Raw genomic sequence first — 20,912 nt, 5'->3', positions numbered from 1 at the left:
TGGTAAAATGTTCAGTTAAAATGATAATAGCGGTCATCCTTATCTCATTTGTAATTTCAGAGAAAAAGGTTTAACATTTCACCATGAAGTGTGATAACCTTTTAGGTTTTTTGTGGTGAATTGTCTTTAGTAGATAAGGACATTGCCTTCTCCTCCTAGCTGATTGAAAGGTTTTTAAAATATTACAAGTATGTGCTAAATATTATCACGTGCTTTTTCTGTCTCTAACAAAATGATTACATGATGATTTTCCTCCTTTCTAGTTGTATTATAGCTACATATTACTGTGTAACAAATGACCCCAAAACTTAGCATCATGAAACATTTATTACCTCATTTAGTTTCTGATGGTTGCTGGGGTGGCCTGGTTGCATAGTTGGCTCAGGGTTTGTCACACAGTTGAAGTCAAGTCGTTGGCCAGGGCTCCAGTCGTCTCCAGACTTAGTTGCGACTGGAGAGTTTTCTGCTTCCAAGCTCACGCGCATCATTGCTCCAGGTCTTAGTCACGGCTGTTGGCTGGAGGCTTCAGTTCCTTGGCTCACGAACCCCTCCATGGGGCTGTTCAAACATGGAGAGATGAGAGAGAATGAGGGGATGGGGGAGCACTCAAGATGGAAGCCCCACACGTTCATATCCCAATATCACTGGATTACTTACCATTTCTTCTGCCATATTGCTATTGTTCACGTTGACTAGGAGTTTGTCCCCTGTTATTTTTAAAATGTAAACCAATGCAACAACAACAATAACAACTAGGAAATGAGTGAAGGTAACCACCTTCCCCTTCTCTTCCTGTGTCTCCAGCTCTGTCCACGGGAGAAGGGCTTTGACTGATCCACACACACATTCTGGTTTGCTTGGCAAGCAAGTCCATCTCCTTCAGAGAAGAGAAGTAACTCATGTCACCACAGCCTGATGGAAATAACCCTTGAAGTGCTACCAGAACATCTAGGAGGCTGTATGTGTGCATGTATGTATTGACTTCTGATTGCCAATCATCCGGCAAATCAACTTGTACAAAAACACGAGGTACGAATCTGAAATCTACATTTTGAATGACCAGAGGACCTCATTTTGGAACTTTTGGCAAGATCTCACCTCTTGCCACCAGAAGGAAAGGGCAAAGATAATCATAGGAAATCTGGTCCTGGAATCATGACAACTATACATACCAGCAACACCTACCTCCAGATTTGTTATTTAGAAAAATAAGCCTGCTTTTGCTTAAGCACTGTGAGTGGGGTTTTCTGTCACTTACACCCCAAACATTCCAAAATAATACAGTAATGAATCTTCCTTTAATTATGGCTTTGATTTTTGGAAATCCCTGAGTTCTCTGGACATCTGAGGTGCCTAACTTAAGTGACCCAAGTAGATATCAATGGTTTAGAATCATATAGATGATAAAAACTTGGCTTCAGAGAAAGTTCTGACGAGGGGCAATTTGTAGGCATTTTGAACAATATCAGTAATACTAAAATCCACTTTATGGTGACTATTTTGAAAAGCAGTGGTCAATTTGATGCTACATTTTAGTATGTATTTTTATTTTATTTACTTATTTTTTTGAGAGGGGAGTAATTAGGCTTATTTAGTTAGTTTTAATGGCTGTGCTGGGGATTGAACCCAGGACCCAATGCATGTTAGGCATCCACTCTATCACTGAGTTATACCTTCCCCTTGGTACATATTTTAAAAGTAATATTTCTTTACTGCCTTTTTTTCATTTTTCTTTTTCATGCTCCAACATGGCCCCAAATTCATCTGTCTACATTCAATAAACGCTTGTTGACTGACTACACACAGACATGCCTCGTCCTAGTCTTATTTTACTTTACTTTATTTACTAAGCTCTTTCTGCCTTCTGCAAGTCCTAACATCCATGTGTGCCCTGAATTATAAACTTAAAGGAGATAAGGGTTGTTCAAGTGTTTAGAGCCTGGTTTTGTTAGGCACCATGAAAGGTTGTATTGGTGAGTTTCATAAAGACAATGGTGACATTAATGATGGTGATGATGATCGAGATGACAATGTCCTAGGGAAGGATAGGGGGTCAATGACCCCACTTCTTTTGACTGCCAAGAGCTCCCTCGTATGCATAAGAAAAGGGGGGTTGACCAGAATAATCTCTACCTAATAATTCTACCAGAAGGATCCCTATCATTCTACACAATGCAGCAAGGATGTGTGCAAAGGAAGGAGCAGACAGCTACTGGTGAGCCCCTGCCCCAAATAAGAATTTATCCCAAGTCCCTATCTGCCTGGAGTCCTGGGACCTCCCACCCAGACCCAGAATCTCCCGCAGCCTCCAAGCTCCAGGGTGGTTTCAGGTGACAAATACAGTGACAAAGTGGTGTGCCCAAAATCGGAGGAGTGTATTGAACGCTGCTGGGGGCTCACGAGCTCCTCTGAGCACAGCACCTTGGGCTCAAATCACATGTTCTTCCAGGGGTTCACTCCTCTTTCCAGGATTCTCTTCTTTCACAGTTACTGACCTTCACTGTGCTGCTCCATGTGCAGGGGACCTGGGCTGGCACAGTGTTCCGGACCCCCAAGGAAGGAAGATGTTGTGTGTGGAGAGGGGGCAGACCAAAAGCTTCTGTGCTCCCGGAAAAGGAGAGGCTTCATGGGCTGAGGGCTGAGGGCCCGGGAAGACTTCGAGAACTGGCAAGTTTCAAGCTCAGTATCCGTCCCATATGCGATAGATGCTGGGAGCCAAAGGTTGGAGAGACGGCAAAAGTCTGATTATGCTGGGCGTTGAATCCAGGATAAGTCTGAACTTTTTCTGATAGGTTCTAGGAAGCCACTAAAGATTTTTCACATAGATATAAACGGGGTTCCTCAAATTTGCACTACTGACATCTGGGCCTGGATAATTCTTTGTTGAGGGGAAGACTGCAGGACGTTAAGCAGCATCCCTGACCTATAGCACCCCGGTTGTGACATTCACAAATGTCCCCAGGCATTGCCACATGTCACCAGGGGCAGAATCTCCCCAGGTGAAAATCAATGGTATAGGGGGCAATCTGTGGATAAGGACACTTTAGGGAGATGACAGTCTGTAAGGTGGTTGGCAGAGAACCCTTGCGGAGGTGACCAGTTAGGGAGCAGGAGCAGGAATAGCCCAGGAGTGAGTGTCGCTGGTGTCCCTGGGACAGAACAGAGGGCGGGCAGTCAGCAGGAGGTCACGCAGTGAAGGCACGGGCAGGGCAGGGCTTAGAGGCCGACAACTTGGGTAACAGGAGATGACAAAGAGGCACACACGGACATCAGGCTGGTGCCCGGGAGAGTCATCGCGTCGTTGTCAGACATTCATATGTCAAGAACTGGGGAGTGAAGGGGGGAGCTGAAGTTGACCAAAAGTTTGGATTTTAACACCCTTTTAGGAAAAGAGAGGATGGGAACTACACTACTATCTCTAGTTTATAAATGGGAACATTAAATCAAAGATGAGTCCACGTGTCCAAAATGAAAACGCTACTTTCTAACAGCGCATGCTCGGGAATTCGGGACTCCTGACTCCCCGTCGCCGCGTGGAGCGGGCTGAGAACTTCAAGGGCTCCGTTTTCTTTCAAAGTATGATGACCCTGAAAACGTACTTCCCTGTCCTCTCCTTTCAAAAGTGCCTCAATTACGGCAGGGCCCAGCCCATGGGGAAGGGGAGACTTTAAGTCTTTCAAGAAAGCGATACAAGCACGAGTGACTGCGGCGGCTGGAAGCCACGCACCAGTCCCGGAGGGGAGGGTTTAAGCCGCCGTCACGGAGCACCAGGCGGGTCACTGGCGCAGCAGACGGTGCGCAGGTCTGAGCCCAGTGGGTGAGCCGGTCGGAGCCGAGTCAGGGGCCTTAAAGCAGGCGTCCTCCGGGGCGGCAGAGGGCGAGGACCGGGACGCTCCAGCCCGGAGAGGCTCGGCCCTGCGGGGTGGCGACTGCGTTGCGGCCCAGGGCGCGCAGCGGCCGCGCGGCCATCCGGTCACATGGCTCCGCTACTGATCCAGAAGTGTCTCACGGGCTGAGGTGTTGGCCTCTTGCCCCGGTCAGTCTCTTACTAGAGCTGCACACGGGCGCGGATCTGAGGGATTCGAGTTGCGTTTCCTGCGCGCATTATCATCCTCTGCGGAAGCGCCGTCGGGAGCCGGGGAGCCCAGCATGGAAAAGAAGGCAGCGCACGGAAGCTGGGGAATGAGAGGGCTGGTGCCTCCGCACTTGCAGGCTGATCGTTCTCTCCCTTCTGCTGCTGCTGCTGTTCCGCACACAGCCTGGCACCCCGGATGGCTCGCAGCCCCTCTCCACACCCCTGCCACAGCCTTGCTTCCTCCAGGTCCTCCCTGCTCCAGCCGTGCAGCAAACCACCCAGCACGCTGTTCTCTGCCTGTTTACAGATTGGTGTCTCTACCTGGATTCTCAACTCCTGAGGGCAGGGCCACCACCGTATTCCTTTCTGTTCAGCCCAGAAGCCCAAGTTCTCCACACTCCTGAGTCAGACAGCTGTGACCCAGCCCCCGCTGTATCTGCAGGGAGGAACGCGGGCCCCTCGGTGTTCCACATTCTCCCTCCCGCACCAGCTGCTGCTCTGGGTGAGTCTGTACCTGTGGCCCCGCTGTCCTCTCCCTTGTCCCCCTACACCGCCCCCAGTCTCCGACTCTGCACAGCCCAGCTACCAATAAGCCTTAGCGGCTCATGGAACTCTATTAAAGATTGAGGGTAACACTGGGTTAAAAAAAAAAACCTAGGAACAGAAAGCTGCAGAAGACCTAACCTCTCAAGATCAAATACCGATGCTCCTGGTGTCCTCCACCTTGCTGTGTCTCCAGGAGTTTTCCTGTGGTCATCAATCTTCTTGATTCTGGCTGGCGGCCATGCTTCCTGGGATCCGCTCCAGCCCAAACAAGAGTCTCCCCTTTAAACTCTCCCTCCCCTGGTGCTCCAGACACTGTGATCTCTTCCCATCACCGGGCTGTGCTCCCACTAGGACTCTTTGTAGAGCATGCTGAGCTGTTTTGCACCTCTGCCAAGTGCCCCCTGCTGGACCTCTGCAGAAGCAGCCAGTCCACCCAATGGATGCTCCAAATACGAATTCTATTGCCATCCTTACAGTCCAGGGGCTGACTGCAATTCAAAAGCTACACTTCCTGTCTTGTTTTTCTTCATCTTACTATTAAGTTCAAAGCACTTAACAAAGGAGTCTGGGACACACAAAGTGCACAATGATGTTGGCTGATTAAATTGATGCACCTAATTTCCTTTGTTACTCAATTTCGATGAGAGATAAGACAGAAATTGTAACTTGCTTAATGAAATGATTAAGAGATGGTGGCTGCATGAAATAGTGGGAACGCTTTCCGTTTATTATCTTCTAACTTTGGAATTTACTGAGGTTAATCAATTGATCATTTTTCAGTTCACATCCTCAAAATCAATACACCTGTTGGATCCACAGAGCCCAGGCAGAGTAGAGGTTAGGGGAAGGACAGTGACAGACAAGGGGTTTTAATTCCCTGTCTCGTTATGGGAAGCCAGGCCTGGCCACGGCTATAGGGTGGGCGGATGTCATTAGCCTAGGAGCTAGGAGGCAGAGAGCAGAGAGGACACTAGAATAAGAAAACTGAGTAAAATGTGAGTCAAAGCTGAAGGGTCAGAGCCAGCAAGACAAGTCCAGATATGGTGCTACAGGATAGTCACTGGTACCAAGAACACAGGGACTGAGGGATGCGCTGGGAGACAGAGCCTCATGAGAGCCCTATTGTTGCTGGGCAGAAACCAACTGTGTCTTCCACGGAGCAGCTCTGATCTGGTGGCCAAGAGAGCCTGAGCAAGTAAGTGTCAGCTAGAAGTGAGAGCTCAGAGCTGGCTTGGAAACCCAGGCAGGCGGCCAAAGACTGCGACAAAGCCCAAATGTCCTTCAACAAGAGGATGTATGGATTAAGTGTGGTTCACACAACGTAGGAACAGTATGGCCAAACGACGGCTGTGAAAACATGGCAGATCCTCGCAGACTTGATGTTGAGCAAAAGAGTAAGGACACAAAAGAATCCACTGGGGTGGGGGCGGTTAGAGCTCAGTGGCAGAGCGCATGCTCAGCATACATGAGGTCTTGGGTTCAATCCCCAGTCCCTCCACTAAAAAAATAAACAAATAAACAAACAAACAAATCTAATTACCTCCCCCTCCAATAACTAACTAAATTAAAAAATTTAAAAAGAATACATCAATGCAATATTCAAAAATAGAACCATAATTGTTAGGTTTTAAATACATAGGTGGCAAAACTAAAAAAAGAAAAGCAAGGAAATTATTAAGCTAAATAAAATAGTGAATTACCTCTGGAGGGGCAGGACACATGGGGTGTGGTGTAGTGGATTCTATTTCTGTTTGCGGTGGTAGTAAGATTCTATTTCTTCACTGGGTTGGTGGTTACAAGTGTTTGCTTTTTATTTATTAATTAAACTGTCTGCATATGTTTTGTGGACTTTTCTTTTTCTGTGTTCTATTTCATAACTTTTAAAAAAAGGTTTTTTTTTTTTTTTTTAAAGAAGTCATACAAGTTAAAATTCTTGCAAGCAGGGAGGGTTCCAGACATTGCTTTGCTCACTAGCCATAAACAACAATTTTGGCCGGCTCCCCACAGGCAAAACCTGCAGGCTCCTTGGCTCATCTATTCAGTCCACACACACTGAGCAGGAGTTTAAAAGTTCTGAGAACGGTGCCGGCCGCTCAGGGCTCCTTGCTCCCACGGTGACGTCCTAGGATGCAGAGAAAATAATCTGACACACGATGCTTCCCTCTCCCCCTAGAATTTCTGGAAGCTCAGAGCTGAAATTTACTGTTATTTTTGGTAGCTTTCCCTATTGAAGATGTGGGGATAATTTAACTCCTTTAGTTCTGCAAAATCTGCTACATTTTCCAGGAAGCCTCTCCAAACCCTTTTGGGTGGTAGCGAAAATGAATAAATAACGGGGAGCCCCTTGCCCCCCTCTTGGCCCCACCCTCCCAACTCTGTCTTCCCCGCCGCCAGCCTTGCCCCGTCTAGACTTTGCAGAGGTGACTGAACAAGAGACACCGCCGAGTTCATCCTCATTTTCGAGGCTCAAGGCGTCCATTACCCCGGCAACAGCGGGCTGAGAGGCACCTCCAAACAGAAATACACTTTCATTTACCATTTTGAAACCCCCTTAATCAGCCCTCAAAATACACTCCACTTGGCTAAAAGATATCCTGGGATGAAGCGTATTTCAGCGGACCAGAAATGCCAGGTGACGTCTGCTGCGAGAGGAAACCTTATTTCAAATGTTGTTTCAGATGAGTGTGCTGCCGGGACCCTGAGCTTTCCCGGGGCGAGGGCACCGGGCCGCTGGGGTTGGGCCAGGATTCACCGCAGACGTGCGTGCACCTTCCGCAGCGGGGCTTGGGGACAGGGAGGGAGGGGGCTGTGGAAGCCAGACTTGCTTTCTTTTTTTTTCTTTCCCTTGAGATGATAAATCTACGTAGGCATCTTTGGAATGTGCCCATGCCAGGGATCCTGTTTCCTTTATGACTCCACTAACTTCTGGGCCATTTCCAAGACAGTATCTGGAGGGAGAAGAATGTTCAGGGAGCTGGGGGAAAATGGTGCCTTAATTCTGTTTAGAGCCGTTTTCAGTGAGATGGAAATGAGTTTGTAGAAATGGGCTGAGACCCCTGTGCCCCATGGCTGGCCTTTCTTGAACTGGAAGAAAATGCATTCAGAGCAACAAGGTGAAGTCCCAAAACTGTGTGCAGTTTCAATGAGAACACAAACCCTTTAGTGTTCCTGGTGCACACATGCATGGCCACGCATGTCCCCACACACGTGCGTGCACACACAAATGCGTACGTGAGCAGTCTGCCTCCACGCTTGCACGTGCATACACAAATGCACGTGTGCACGTACACAATGAAACACAAAAGCATTTGCCTTAATGGATATGAACTCAAGGTCAGAGAGGGAAGGAGAAAAAGGAAAAGGCATATAAGAAAGATACTTTCAAGAAAATAGTATCTTCAGTACAAATACCCAGAGACGGGAGGGAACCAAAATTTGTGTCTTCTACAAGAAAAAGAATGCACTGCAGAGAACTGTAAAATTACATCCAGTCTTGGAAGAGGGCAGGCAAGAGCGGGCTGTGATGCTTCAGTGTCTTAGGTCAATGGCAAATGCACTGCTGAGCAGAATTCTTCAGCCCCACCACAGGTAAGTTCCTACGCAGACCTGATTTTCTCACCCCAGGTCCCAGCACCTTCGATCAAAGTGCCAGAATCACTGGTCCTCTTTGTTGTGGCTGCGTCTCTACCTGGGACGGGCGCTTTGCTTACCCCCTCCCTGGGCTCTCTTTCCAAATCTTTTCTCTCTCCATTCTTTCCTCTCTGCTGGCGACAGTGTCTCAGAACTACAGAGCTGAGATTTCACTCGTTTCCCTATCAAAAAATACTGACTTATGAAACACTCCATGAGTGAAAGCTGTGCTTTTGAAAGTAGGTCCATCCTTGAACGTAGGTCTTCAGATGCCAAGCACTGGGAGGGGGGCAAAGTCTTTCCTAAATTCTGCCCTTTCCACACGTGGGCTGCCCTCTGCACAGCAGGTGGGTGAGATGGTCTGGCTGTTACGGGTTAAGAAAGAAGTCTGAAGAGGGGCAGGGGAGAGGGTTTCCAAGATCACAGAAGAACTGTTTCCTAACGTGTGTTCCCCGAAGCACTAGCTCAGCAGAAAGCTCTGGCTGTAGCCTGAAAACGAGTTCTGGAGATGCTAGCGTTAAACTGGTTACGTTACTAGGGGACTCCTCTGAATCCCTAATAAGCTCATGTAGGCTGTGCGTCTCCAGTGGAGGGATACAAGATACATTAATTCCATACTTAATGGACCTTCAGGCTCTTTCTTTTTTCAAGGGGCAGAGTTCGAGAGAAACCCCCACGGAATCCAAGTGGAGGCAACTCTGCGGCAGGTGGATTTGGTAGAGCTCAGGGTTTGGATCCACTGACTTTTTTTGTTGTTGTTGGGGGAGTAGGCAGATCGTTAGCAGGATGTGGGTCCTTCCAGTGATTGCTTCTTATAAACTCTGCTGTGATGAGCCACCAAGGAATGGATAGGGAACATCTGCCATTCTTTCTGGCTGCCCAGCGTCTGAACCCCCTTCCTGGAGTTGGGGGATTCCTCGCTTAGTGGGTCTTGGGGAGAAACAGAGCCCACCTTGAAAATGTGAACCACTTTCTTAGCCTCCCTTGCAACTAGGGTGGGGAGCAGGGGCCAGGCTTGTCCACCAAAACACATGTATGAGAGTCTTCATAGCAGTGCAATGGCCACAAACTAGAAATAGCCTAAATGTCCTCCAGCAGTAGATTTGATAAGTGAACCATGGACTATTCATACCCAGTGGAATATGAGAAAGCAAGGAAAAAGGTTTAACAATGGCTGGATGTAGTGACACGGATGAATCTCACAGCTGAGATGTTGAATGAAGGAAAGTTGATGTAAGTGCACGCTGTGATTCCACTTATTTGAGGCTCAGAAACAGCAAAACTCATCTGTGGTGAGAGATGTCAGGCTAATGGTTGCATTGGGGGGAGTATTCACTGGGAGGGGGCATGAAGGAACTTCTTGGGGTTCTGGAAACATATGCAAAAATGCATCAAGCTTAACACCTTAACATCCATGCAATTTACATGACGTTCATTAATCCCCTCTTCGAATAGGTAAATAAATAGAAAGATGGGGGAAAAACCCAATATTTACTGTCTAAAGACCTAGTAATTAGCATTTTAAAAATATGTATTAGAAGCAGGTAGGAGGGGATAAATTTGAGAGTTTGAGATTTACAAATGTTAGCCACTATATATAAGAATAGATTTAAAATAAAAATTTCTTTTGTATAGCACAAGGAACTATGTTCAATATCTTGTAATAACCTTTAATGGTTATTACAAAATATGAAAACGAATATATGTATGTATATGCATGACTGGGACATTGTGCTGTGCACCAGCCATCGACACATTGTAACCGACTGTACTTCAATAAAAAAAATAGTGCTAGAAATTACATATATATAATAATGTGTATTGCTCATAATAATCCTGTGGTTAAGGTTCTGAGACTTTAAAAAATAGCTTAACTGAGGTATATAAATTAAACTGCATGTATTTAACTAATATAATTTATTGTCTTCATCTACGCAAATTCCTATGTAACCATCACAACAATCAAGACCATGAGCTCATCTACCATTCTCAAGATTTCTCATGATCCTTGGCAATCTTCCTCCCACTCTCACCCCTCCCTGTCCCTTCCTTACCCCTCTCTCAACCCCAGGCACCCACTGGTCTGCTTTCTGTCACGACACATTAATTTGCATTTTCTGAAATTTTACATAGTTTTACATAATTGGGATCATATCTCATTCCTGTTCATCGCTGAAGAGTATTCAGTTACGTACTTCGTCTTCTCATCTGTTGGTGGACATTTGGATTGTTTCCAGTTTGGGGTGATTCTAAATAAAGCTGCTGAGAACTTTTGGGGGGCACATCTCTATGTGAACATATGCATTTCTCTTGAGTGAACAGCTAGGAGGAGAATGGCTGGATCCTATGGTAGGTGTGTGTTGAATCTTTGAAAACCTGCAAAATTCTTTTCCAAGTTGGGTGTACATTACGTTTCCAACAGCAGGCTGTGAGAGTCCTAGGTCCTGCACATCACCAACACTTGTGCAGTCTTTAGAGGTGTGTGGTGGGACCTCACTGTGGTTCTAATTTGCATTTTCCTAATGTCCTAACGATGCTGAGCATATTTTCCCTTTGCCACATGTGTATCTTCTTCAGTGAAGTGTCTATTACAATTTATTGCCCATTCAAGTCTTAGGTTGTCTGTTTTCCAATTATTGAGTTTTGAGAATCCTTAATATATTCGGCATAGTCCTTTATCACATATATGATTTGCAAATATTTTGTTCCGGTCCATAATGTCTTTTGAAGAACAGACTTTTTTGATTTTGATGAAGTCCAGTTTATTAATTTGTTCTTTCATGTATTGTGTTTTTGGTGTCACATCTAAAATTATCTTTGCCTTACCCGAGGTATCAACAGCTTCTTCTCTATTGTCATCTAGAATTTTTATACTATAGTTTTAACATTTAGGTTTATAAAGCATTTTGAATTAACTTTTATACATAGTATAAAGTATGGTTGAGGGTTTTTTTTTTGCATATGTGTATCCACTGTTCTGGCACTATTTGTTGAAAAGACTGCACTTTACTGGGCTGTCATTGTATTTTGATCAAAAATCAGTTTACTATGTGTGGATCTATTTCTGGGTTCTCTATTCCAGTCCACTAGTCTATTTGTCTGTCTTCACACCAATACCAATTTTGTTCTCCACTGTCAACTTTGTTCAGGCTAGTTAAGATTCTTGATATTTCCATATAGTTTTTCTTTGAAAGTTTGCTAGTGAGGTGAATTATATGTATTGATTTTCAAATATTACATTAATTTTACACTCCTGGGATAATCCCCATGATCAGATTGATGACTTATCTTTTCTAGATATTTTGGATTCCATTAACGAGGATTTCCTTGAGCAATTTGCATCTGTATCCATGAGAGATGTTTGTCTGTAGTTTTCCTTGCCTGATTTTGGTATTAGGGCTTGATATCAAGACTGGATTTGCAGAATGAGTTGAGAAAGAATTCTTTCCTCTTTAATTTGTAGAATTGGTGTTCTGGAAGAATCTGTAGAATAATTGGTATTATTTCTTCCTTAAATGTTTGGTAGGATTTACCAATGAACCATCTGGTCCTGGAGGGGTTTTTGTTTGTTTGGGTTTGTTGTTGTTGTTGTTGTTCTGTTTTTTTTGGGGGGTGGGGATGTCAAACTACAACTTTAATTTCTTTACTAAATACAGGGCTGCTCAAGTGATCTATTTCTTCTTCAGTGACATTTGATAGTTTGTGTGTGTGTTTTTTTTTTAATGAATTTGATCATTTCATCTAAGTTGTTGAATCATTTAGCATAAGGTTGTTCATGATTGTACTGGGTTGAATAGTGTTCCCCCCAAATTCATGTCCACTGAAACCTCAGAATGTGCCCTTGGTTGGAAATGGCATTCTTTGCAAACATAATTAATTAAGAAGACATCGTATTGGATTGGGGTAATCCCTAAATCTAATACAACTCGTGTCCTTAGAAGAAGAAGGAAATTTGGATACAGAGGCACAGGGAAAACATCACATGATGACTCGGCTGCAGGGGCGAAACTGCAAGTCCACGGATGCCAAGCATCTCCTGGCCCCACTGGCAGCTAAAAAGGCAAAGAAGGGTTCTACTCAGTCTCAGAGGGAAAACGTCCCTGCTAACACCTTGATTTTGGACTTCCAGCCTCCAGAACATTCCATGAGAGAATACATTTCTGTTGTTTTAAGCCATCCAGGGGTGTGGCAGTTTTTTCTGGCAGCCCTAGGAATTGAACACAATAACAATCCTTTATTATCCTTTTACTATCTGTGGAATCTATAGGGATGTCAGCCCTCTCAGTCCTGATGCTGTCTCCACTTTCATTTTTCCTGATCAGTCTGGCTTGAGATTTATCAATTTTATTGATCTTCTCAAAGAACTAAGCTTTGCTTTTTTCTCTGTTGCTTGTCTGTTTTCTATTTCATTGATTTCCACTCTTAATGTTTATTGTTTCCTTTCTTCTACTACTCTGTGCTTAATTTGCTTTTTTCCCTCTAGTTTAATGTAAATGTGAGATCACAAGTCATTGGTTTGAGACCTTTCATCTCTTCTAATACTTTATTTTATAGTATTTTTTTGTTTTGGTGGGGGGAGGTAATTAGGTTTGTTTGTTTGTTTGTTTGTTTGTTTGTTTATAAATGAAGGTACTGGAGATTGAACCCAGGACTTTGTACACGTCAAGCACACACTCTACCACTGAGCTATACCCTCCCTGCTTCTAATAGTTTAGATTAGTGCAATAAAATTCCTTCCCAGTTATGTTTAGCAGTATCCCACACATTTGGATATGTTGTGCTTTCATTTTTATGCAGTTCAAAATATTTCCTAATTTCTCCCATGATTTCTTCTTTGACCCCTGGGATTTTTAGAAGTATGTTGTTTAGTTTCCAAATATTTGGGGATTTGCCAGTGATCTTTCAATTATTGATTGATGTTTTAATTCTACTGTGGTCAGAAAATCCTTTTGTATGAAAATCCTTTTACATTTATTGAGATTTGTTTTATGACCCATTTATCTATCTTGGTCAATGTTCTGTGTGCATCTGAAATGTATATGTATTCTGCTGTTCTTGGATGGAATGCTATACAAGTATCAGTTAGGTCAAGTTGGTTGAATAGTGTTGTTTAAATCTTCTATATCCTCACTAGTTTTCTCTTTGCTAGTTCTATCAATTATCAAGAATGGGATGCTGGAATCTCTATCATTGTGAATTTCTCTCTTTCTCCTGGTAGTTCTATCTATCTTTGACTCGTATATTTTGAAGCTCTTTTATTAGGTGCATGCATATTCCGTATTTTTATTTCCTCTTGATGAATTGATTCCTCTCTCATTATGAAATAACCCTTTTGTCCCTGATAATACTATTTCCTCTGAAATCTACTTGTGTGGTACTGATATAAACAGTCTAGCTTTCTTTCCATCCGTGTAAGCACCATTTATCTTTTTCTATCCTTTTAACCTAGTTGTGTATTAATATTTGAAGTGATTTTCTTGTAAGCAGCATATAGTTGGATCATTTTGACAATCTCTACCTTTTAATTGAGATGTTAGAACATTTGCATTATATTTAATGTAATTATTTATATGGTTAGCTTTAAATCTATCATCTTGCTATTTGTTTTCTGTTTGGCCCATTGGTTCTTTGTTCCTCTTTTTCTCTTTTCCTGCCTTCTTTTGAATTCATTGAATAACTTTATTATTCCTTTTTAGTTCCTTTTTGGCTTATTAACTCTCTGTTTTATTTTAGTGGTCAGTTTAGAGTTTAAAGTATACATTTCTAACTTATTACACTTTAACTTCAAGTGATATTGTTCACTTTACCTATAGTATAAGTATCTTATAGGAAGCAATATATTTCCATATTTCCCTCCCTAATTTTTATGCTATTATTGTCATACATTTTACTTTGCCATATGTTTTAAACCCCATGCTACAGTCATTGTTTTTTGAACAATCAATATCTTTTAGAGATATTTAAGTAATTTTAAATTCTCACGTCATTACCCATATTACCGTTTCCACCGCTCTTCAATCCTTTATGTAGTTCCATATTTCTATTTAGATCTCCATAAGAGATTACAGAATTTGTCCAGAGCAGCTCAGCTTGTAACCAGTAAATCCACATTTACATACGGGCAGCCCAATGCCACAGCCATGTTGTTAAGAATCATTATTTCTTTAAGCCTGAATGATTCCTTTAATATTTTTGTAATACAGGTCTGCTGGTTGTAAATTTTTTCAGCTTTTGTCGTTCTGAAAAGGTCTATTTTGCTTTCATTATTGAAAGATACTTTTGCTGGGTATAGAATTCTGGTTTGATAACTCAACTGCTTTTAAGATTTTCTTTTTATTACTGGTTTTTGACAATTGGTTATGATGTACCTATGGGTCATTTTTCTTATTTTTCTTGTACTTGGGATTTAGCTTGTTGAAAAATACAACAAAGTTTGATTTGATTTTTTTTATAGCTTTCGTATCTCTACTTAATTCTTTGAACATATGAAATAAAATTATAATGACTATTTTAATGTCCTTATCTGCCATTTCTAATAGCTGTGTCACTTCTGGATCAGTTTTGATTGATTTACCTTTTTGTTTGGCTCATAGTTTCCCGCTTCTTTGTGTATTTGGTAATCTTTTACTGGATGCTACATGCTGTGAATTTTACCTTGTGGGGTGCTGGAAATTTTTTACTTTTAGAAATAGTTTTGAGCTGTGTTCTGGGATGTAGGCAAGAATCTTGGAAATAGTCTGATCCCTGCAGGTCTTGTTTTTAATATTTGCTAGGCAGGACTGGAGTAAATGGACACTCCTACCACTGAACTCTCAGGTGCCTTTTCCCTCTCTGCCTCACTTATGTAACTTACATGATTGGGACTCTGTGCTGGTCAGTACTTATTCATCAGCATCCTACTGAATTATTGAGGGAGACCCTCTGCAAAGTCCTCTCAGGGTTTTCCCTCTGTGTGGCTCTCTCTCCTCTCTGGTTCTCTGTCCTGAAACTCTGCCCACCTCAGTCTCCCCCTCCTCTCAATTCCATCTCCTCAACTCAGAATGTCCACCAGGCTCTGTCTGGGTTCCAACTCCATGTTCCATCTTCTAAGGCTCTAAATTGGGCAACCACAGGGCTCTCCTCATTTGTTTCCTATCTCTCGGGGATCACTGCCACTTATTGCCTGAGAACCAGTGTCTTAAACACCATTATCTCATGTATTTTTGTCCTCGTTGGTGGTGGGAGGGTGGAGGGAGGAATCTGGTTGCTGTCACTCTACCTTGGCTAGAAACAGAATTTCTCTTGGACTTTTTATCCCCATTTTATAGTTAAGGAAGATAAGGACTTAGAGAGATTAAGGAACTTGCCCAGCGTAGTTCACCCACATTCACCTACGGGCAGTCTAATGCCAGAGCCATGTTGTTAAGAATCGCCATGCTCTCCTGCTTCTGTGGTCCACCTGCTCTGCGTAGATGACCTTATCCCATGTTTGCAAAAGCATCCTAAGGCAGGCATTGTTAATCATTTAACTAATATTTGTTGAGGGCCTCCGACGTGCCAGGCCTTTCCTAGGTGCTAAGCAAAGTTGACTCAAGTGCCCTGCCCAATTAGAGCTAATATTCTCGCAGGAGGAAACAGGACAAGTAAATAGTAGAGCCTGTGAGACAGAGACGTTCTAAGGACAAAGTCCAACAGGGAAGAGGTGTAGAACGTGCGTGTGTGTGGGGCTGTGTGTGTGTGGTGGAAGGGGTAGCAATTTGGATAAGGAGTCCAGGGAAAGCTTCACTAAGAAGGTAACATTTACACAAGAGACATGAAGAAGTTCAGGGAGTGAAACATGAGCGAAGGCAGTGTCTGTATTTTATAGCCGTAACGGTAATAAGTACCATTAATGAAACACTTCCCCAACACCCAGGCTTGCGGTAAGGGCTTCACATGTTATTACCTTCACACTCACAAAATGAGGAAGTTATTTTTTTCTAAAACATAATTATGGGTTTTTTAAAAATTATAAAGAAGCCACATGCCTGTTGTAAAACAAAAATAAAGCAACATAGAAAAGTCTGTAAATACAAGGTAAAGATCCTCTTATGGTTAATCTCTTCCCCTCCTCCCCATGTTCCACCAGAGAGCTCTTTTTTTTTAAGCTAAAAATTTTTTTTAAATTCTTTTTTTGTTTGTTTATTTTTTGGGGGGAAATAATTAGGTTTGTTTATTTATTTATCTTTAATGGAGGTACTGGGGATTGAACCTAGGACCTCATGCATGTTAAGCACACACTTTACCACTGAGCTATACTCTGTCCGCTCATTGAGGTAACTCATTAACAAGTGGATGAATCCTTCTATACATTTGTAAACATATACATGTAAATATACATATAAAATAGGCTCCTGGTGGACTGGTTGTCATGTAATCTAGTTTTTTTTTCTCTTTTCCTGCTTTCTTTCTTTCTTTTTTTTAAATTGTATTACAGTCAATTACAATGTGTCAATCTCTGGTGCACAGCACAATGTCTCAGTCATGCATATACATACATATATTCATTTTCATATTTTTCTGTTAAAGGTTATTACAAGATATTGAACATTGTTCCTTGTGCTATGCAGAAGAAACTTTTTTAAAAAATCTATTTTTATATATAGTGGCTAACCTTTGTAAATCTCAAACTCCCAAATTTATCCCTTCCCACCCCCTTTCCCCGGTAACCATAAGATTGTCCATGTAACCTGGTTTTATTCCCTTTTCACAAATATATCAAGGCCAACTTCCCAACCTGTATAAGGACTGTATCTTTTTCAATGCTGTGTCTGAATGCACCATTCTTTAACCCTTTTGATGCATATTTAACAGTGTTTTGCTATTATTCAAAATGCTGCAGGGGACATCCTTCTACACTTCTCTGATTGTGTCAGATATTTTCCATTTGCTCCTCCAGGTCTAGAGAAAAAAAAAAGTGAAGCTGAGAAATGTTAAGTAACTTATTTGAAATTCTACCTCCCTACAGACAATAGAGTTCATTATAGGCTGTGTCAATACACGTAATTGGATTGTCCGTAGCAATAATTAACTTTGCCATATCACCAAAAGGTCAGCTCAGTGAAACCACCAGCGTGCTTTTCTGATGGAGCTGACAGTGGGGCTTCGCTCGGACCGCGTATTCACAGCCCCAGCCAGATTTGTCAGTGATGTCGCCAGAATCCCGGAGGGTGAGTCAGAGCTTGCATCGGAGTTCATGGAAAATCAGAAGTATCTGGAGGTAAAAGCGCGGGGTGGGAATGCTCACGGCGGGAGTCAGCACGGAGGCACTGCTGTCTCGGCGTGGGGTTTGGGGGGGCTGGTCCCTGGCTCTAGTCCTTCTTTGCTGAGCTCACTGCTTTGCCGCTCCCGTTTGCCTCGGCCTCTCCCTGCAGGCGAGGCCCGCTGCTCCCTGTCTCCTTCCCGGAGAGCCCAGGGTCCCTCTCAGGAGCTCCACTCCCCTGGAAGCCCGTGGCGTCCACAGTGGTCTCCTCCTCCTCTTCACCTGCGGGAACGACAAGAGCCAGGACTCAGCTGACGACACGTTTAGAAACTCCACTCCAACTAGCTCAAGTAACCAGCAAACTGGAAGGTGCAGACAGGCTTGGAAAGGCTTGATCCGAGGCCATGACAGGCTCTCCCGCTCTCGCTCCCGCCCTCTCATTTTGCCCCGACCCTCCTCTGGGCTTTACGTGATGGGGATGCTCAGGTGCTGGGAAAGCCGCCCCTGGCAGCTCCAGCTTTAGTCTCACTCTGCGGGTCAGAAGGGAGGAAAACCTCCCTTCCACCAGACTCTGAAATCTCTAGGAGACTTGGATGGGTGCTGCCTGGACCACACTGCCCCGCTTCAGTGGGGAAGGGAGAGTGCAGACAAACAGGGTGCCAGTAACTGCCCCCTCTGCAGTGACTGTGGTCCTTTTTTTGTGTTGCTCACCCAGGTCACCTGGACCTCCAACTGCCTGGCACATAACAGGGGCCCCATAAAATGTTTTCTTATGGAATTAAATGGACACTTAATTACCTCCAGCCACCCTGGCTTTCCTGAATATGTACGCATAACCCCTTCCTCTAAGTTAAGCCTGCCTTCCAGAGAGGCCAGGGGCTCTCCTCCATGGGTCTTTATTCTTTTGGGTTTCTGGGTTGCGGGGATATTTGAGGGGGAGGGTTGGGGGACGGTGGTGGCAGTCATAGCAGTTCTGTGACATAAAGGTGCTGTCTGCTTGGGCACGTGTTTGCTGTCCCGTTCTCCAAACACCTCTGGGGAGGTGTCAGGCATCCTCCCCAGAGCCACCTTCCAATGCTGAGCTAACCCCGAGGGTCACAGAGCGTTTGTCCGATGAAGGCTATCGTGGTTCCGTCTCCCTTGTCCTCTCCTCTTCTTTTTCCCTCTCCTCCTGGGGATTTGGCATGGAAGCAGGAGGGGCCCCCCAACCGTACCTGCTAATAGCATCGCAGAGCCTTCCCGCCAATCCCAGATGCTAGCCATCGTCACCCAGCCTGTGTCTGAAACCACCAGGGCCACTCTGTTCTTCTTAAGTGTGAGGGCTGTTAGGATTCGGAAAGTCAGAGCTGTCTATGGCTTGTTCTATGAATTTGCTTTTTCTTCTACAAAAAGGAAAAGGAAATTGTTTGTTCCTAAGAACTACGAAGGATGCTGGAGACATTTGGATAAACCTGCTTTTCTGTGAGCTCAAGATGGTAACTTAATCTGACAAACAGGATCATTAATTTATCAAAAGCGATGCATTCCGCTTGAGACAAGTTATTAATCTAGAACACCATAGATGGCACCCTTTCTGGTCAGATACATGTAGCTTAGCAAGTTCTAGTAATAAATCACATCTTTACCTCTTGCCAAAAGAAAAGTCTATTTTTTGATATTGTTTAGAGAAGAAAACCACATATTGATTTTTAAATATATGTGAATAACCTAAGTCCCCAAACTCAGCTATGATACAGCAAAGAATAAAAAGAAATAAATGGAAAATAAATGGAAGTCGGCAGGGACAAAGGAAGAAAAGCTCCAGGAAAAAAACCACTAACTTGCTGACAACAAAAAAGTGCATCTCAGATGAAGGTGTTACCAAAAGCATTGTAGACGCCTTCCTTTGGCCCTTAGATGACCCCTTCCTTTGGTGAGTGAAAATGAAGAAACAATTATTACTTTCATTTCCTTCTGGAAAAGAATCAGTGGTTCATGTCCTGTAGTGACTCTAGGTGGGAGAGGGAGGAACACGGCAGGCGTGAGAGATGCTGGGTGCAGACAGAAGCATGAGAAATTTGTTCTCGGTGATATTAGTGGGGTCCCCAGTTCCTCTCCCAGCTGGGCGCAGGAGGTGACTTTTACGGCACCCAGATATCATTCTCCTGGGAAGAATTAAAGAAGGACACGCCTCTGGCTTCATCGCTCGTGCCAGGGTGGACAGAGACACAGAGCATTTTCTAGACAGCTAGCGGGGCTTTGCAGCTGTGAACCCAGCAGTTCTCCCAGAGCCTAATCATAAAGGTTCTCAGGAGTAGTGCGTGATTATAAACAACTGCCAGATAGAAGGGAAGATTTTGAGACGTGGCTGCATCCGTGTCTCCTACTATTACTCCTTTCTCTTTTTCCTCTCCCTTCTTTTCCATCATATGACTTCTCTCACCATCAGCCCTCCCAGATCGTGACTGAACACGCCTACAACAAAGAGTAGTTCACTTTGCCATCATTTTTGCTGAGCAAGGACTCTGGCACCAGACCCCCTGATCCCTATTCTGGCTCTGCCATTTACTAGCTGTGTGACCTTGGGCAAGTCACTTACTCTCTCTGTGCCTCATTTTCCTCATCTGAAAATGGGGGTAATAGTAATAACGTAGCTTCTGAACAGTGCCGCTCTGAAGAGCCAGTTAATAAGTGAAATGTGCTTGGGGTGGGGCTGGAAATATAATGAGTCATTTAAGTACCTGATAAATAAAGTCAAGAGGAAGTTCACCTTCAAAAATAACTTAAAAGAATTTCAGATAACATGTCTGTGGTACAGAAGTCAGAAAACGTGTAAGCAAGAACAGGGGTCCTGCCCTGGGCTGAGGTTCCCAAGGTGCCCAGGGAGCTGCAGGAAGGAAGCTGTAAGCTCACAGTCGCACCCCAAGCCTCACTGCAGACCCGGTAAATATGCGTCCCAAACGCATTCTCACTTCAGGTGCTGTGGGGCTCGTCCACCCAGCGGGAGAGGGCCCCTGTCTCTCTGTCTCTCTCCTGGTGCAGGAATTTCTCAGGGGTAGGTCTACTGGTCTTTGTTCTCTATTCTGTTTCCTTTCTTTTTCTTTTAATTCTTAACACAGGCTTTGATGCATTTAATTAATTTTTTTTGTAGCTAGCGTTGCATAATTTTTTTTTAATATGAGTCGCATTATGATACTGACTAGCAGAGCACAGCCTTTAAAAAACAGGGGACCTGGGAACCAAAGCGAGCTTGTCAAACAGCCACCCAGTCCGCTGGGGAGGAGAAGAACAAGGCCTGAGTTTTGGGGTCCTGGGCAGCTGCGAGTCCAGGAGGGCAGGGAGGAGGAGGGCTACTAGGTGGCTGTCTGGTGAGGGTGGGGAGGGGTGGGGATGGACATTATTGGGGGCACGGTTAGAGCAGAGGATTAAAAACTCCTTGCAGTGGAATGGGGAGTGTGTCCC

The 20,912-nt window shown here is 44.0% G+C and overlaps 1 non-coding gene across 1 annotated transcript; it reads right to left on the bottom strand.

Annotated features, from left to right (window-relative positions):
* Positions 1 to 12,875: 12,875 nt before the first annotated feature.
* TRNAV-GAC (transfer RNA valine (anticodon GAC)) lies at positions 12,876 to 12,947 on the bottom strand. The gene has a single exon. It is a non-coding gene; the product is annotated as a tRNA-Val (tRNA).
* Positions 12,948 to 20,912: the final 7,965 nt, after the last annotated feature.

This window comes from Camelus dromedarius, chromosome 8 (assembly GCF_036321535.1).
Source record: "Camelus dromedarius isolate mCamDro1 chromosome 8, mCamDro1.pat, whole genome shotgun sequence".
NCBI lineage: Eukaryota > Metazoa > Chordata > Mammalia > Artiodactyla > Camelidae > Camelus > Camelus dromedarius.
Note: the sequence above shows the minus strand (reverse complement) of the source record. Positions and strands in the feature narration are given on the sequence as shown.